Raw genomic sequence first — 2,886 nt, 5'->3', positions numbered from 1 at the left:
CTGCTGCCCAGGCCGGGCTGCCAGCCGTAGGCTCCTCTCTGGCGGCAGCGGGGGCGCGGCGACCTCCGTCTCTCGGCCTCCCCTTCCCACCCCACCTCCCGAGCCTTCCTCCTGTCGCAGCACGCCTGGCCTGGCCCGGCTGTGGCCCTCCTCGATCTCCGTGTCCCTCCTGTGATCACAATGACACGGCCGGGCGGTTAGAACGGGACAAACTGAAGGCCCGGTGAGAGAAAGGGAAAGTTAAGAATGCTGGAGCAGAACAATGGATTTCTCTTTCTCTTTCATGCAAGGGATCACGGGAAACAGTTCAACAACCACCTCAACTCATTGACTCCGCCAGCATCCGTCAGGAGGATGCCTTTGATAACAACAGTGACATTGCTGAAAATGGTGGCCAGACACCATACGAAGCTACTTTGCAGCAAAGCTTTCAATACTCACCTACAACAGATCTTCCTCCACTCACAAATGGCTACCTACCATCAGTCAGCATGTATGAAATTCAAACCAAATACCAGTCGTATAATCAATATCCTAATGGGTCAGCCAATGGCTTTGGTGCAGCTAGAAACTTTAGCCCCACTGACTATTACCATTCAGAAATTCTAAACACAAGACTACATTAAATTATAGAAAACCCTTCTCCTCCACAGCCACCACTTCGGTACCACAAACTGTGATTCCAAAGAAGACTGGCTCACCTGAAGTTAAACTAAAAATAACCAAAACTATCCAGAATGGCAGGGGAATTGTTCAAGTCTTCCCTTTGTGGAGATCTTTTAAATGAAGTACAGGCAAGTGAGCACACGAAATCAAAGCATGAAAGCAGAAAAGAAAAGAGGAAAAAAACCAAAACGCATGACTCATCAAGATCTGAAGAGCGCAAGTCACACAAAATCCCCAAATTAGAACCAGAGGAACAAAATAGACCAAATGAGAGGGTTGACACCATATCAGAAAAACCAAGGGAAGATCCAGTACTAAAAGCGGAAGCCCCAGTTCAGCCAATACTATCTTCTGTTCCAACAACAGAAGTGTCCACTGGTGTTAAGTTTCAGGTTGGTGATCTTGTATGGTCCAAGGTGGGAACCTATCCGTGGTAGCCTTGTGTGGATTCAAGTGATCCCCAGCTTGAGGTTCATACCAAAATTAACACAGGAGGTGCCTGAAAATATCATGTCCAGTCTTTTAGCAAACAGCCAGAGAGGGTGTGGGTTCATGAAAAATGGGTACAGGAGTATAAAGGTCATAAGCGGTATGAAGAATTACTGGCTGAGGCAACCAAACAAGCCACCAATCACTCTGAGAAACAAAAGATTCGGAAACCCTGACCTCAGAGAGAACATACTCAATGGGATTTTGCATTGCCCATGCAGAGAAAGCGTTGAAAATGACTTGAGAAGAAAGAATAGGACAGTATACTTTTATCTATATTGATTAACAGCCTGAAGAGGGTTTATCCCAAGCAAAAAATGTTGGGGCCGGGCGCGGTGGCTCACGCCTGTAATCCCAGCACTTTGGGAGACTGAGGCAGGCGGATCACAAGGTCAGGAGATTGAGACCATCCTGGCTAACATGGTGAAACCTCATCTCTACTAAAAAAATTAGCCGAGCATGATGGCGGGCGCCTGTAATCCCAGGTACTCGGGAGGCTGAGGCAGGAGAATGGCATGAACCGGAGATTGCACCACTGCACTCCAGCCTGGGCAACAGAGCGAGACTCCATCTCAAAAAAAAAAAAAGGAATGTTGTCTCCAAAGCCGAAGTTAAAAAAAAACTGATGACCAAGATCTGTGCTTTATACTCAGCCAGAACAGATCAATGCAGGGGAGGTGGCCTCCTCACTCTCAAGTACTGACATTCGGAGACACAGCCAGAGGCAGCACACAAGCGAGGACGAGGAAGAGCCACCTCCTGTTAAAATAGCCTGGAAAACTGGCAGCAAGGAAATCTTACCAGCTTCCATTACAATGCACAAAGGGAGGCTGGATTTGCAGAAGTGTAACATGTCCCCAGCTGTGAAAATTGAACAAGTGTTTGCTCTTCAGAATGCTACAGAGGATGGGAAATTAATTTGTTTATTCAACAAAGGGAATTGGTAACAAAACAGAAATAAGTGTCGGGCGCAAGACAGGCTTATAATTTCTAGACCAAACCAGAGAAATGAAAAGCCAACGCAGAATATATCATCTCTTGAAGCAACATCTGGTTCTACAGGCTCAGTAGAAAAGAAGCAACAGCGAAGATCAATTAGAACTCGTTCTGAATCAGAGAAGTCCACTGAGGTTGTGCCAAAGAAGAAGATAAAAAAGGAGCGGGTTGAAATAGTTCCTCAGGCTACAGTGAAGACTGGATTACAGAAGGGGTCGGCGGACGGACCGGGGAGTGCAGGGTTCTGTCAGATTCAGTGACAGCTCCATCTCCACAGCGATTGAGGAAACTGTAGACTGAGATTCCTGTACCATTTCATCCCAGAAACTCCAGACTTGTAGTCTCCATGCAAGATTTCTTTTTCTATCGGCAGCTTGATAAACAGTTTCTTTGTTTTCGATTTTGATTTTGCCAGTCACCATTATTGGCATTTTCCTGCCTGGTTTCTTCTTCAAGACTCTGAACCTGAACGATTGCTTTAACATTCAAATGATTTTTTTTTTTTTTTCAGTTTGAGCTGGTTGGGTACAGCTTAAATCATGGGTCCAGCCTAAAAACCACGATTTAACTTACGCTGATCAATTTCAACATGGACTGTTTTTGGTTTTTTGTTTTTATTTTTTATTTATTTATGTTTTTTTTTTTTTTTTTTAGACGGAGTCTCGCTCTGTCACCCAGGCTGGAGTGCAGTGGCCCAATCTTGGCTCACTGCAACCTCCGCCTCCCAGGTTCAAG

The 2,886-nt window shown here is 45.6% G+C and overlaps 1 pseudogene; it reads left to right on the top strand.

Moving 5' to 3' along the window:
• Window positions 1-213: 213 nt before the first annotated feature.
• On the top strand, window positions 214-2,451 carry LOC116474157 (histone-lysine N-methyltransferase NSD3-like; annotated as a pseudogene).
• Window positions 2,452-2,886: the final 435 nt, after the last annotated feature.

This window comes from Hylobates moloch, unplaced genomic scaffold (assembly GCF_009828535.3).
Source record: "Hylobates moloch isolate HMO894 unplaced genomic scaffold, HMol_V3 SCAFFOLD_10, whole genome shotgun sequence".
Taxonomy (NCBI): Eukaryota; Metazoa; Chordata; class Mammalia; order Primates; family Hylobatidae; genus Hylobates; species Hylobates moloch.
The sequence above is the reverse complement of the archived record's forward strand: the minus strand, read 5'-3'. Positions and strand labels throughout refer to the sequence as shown.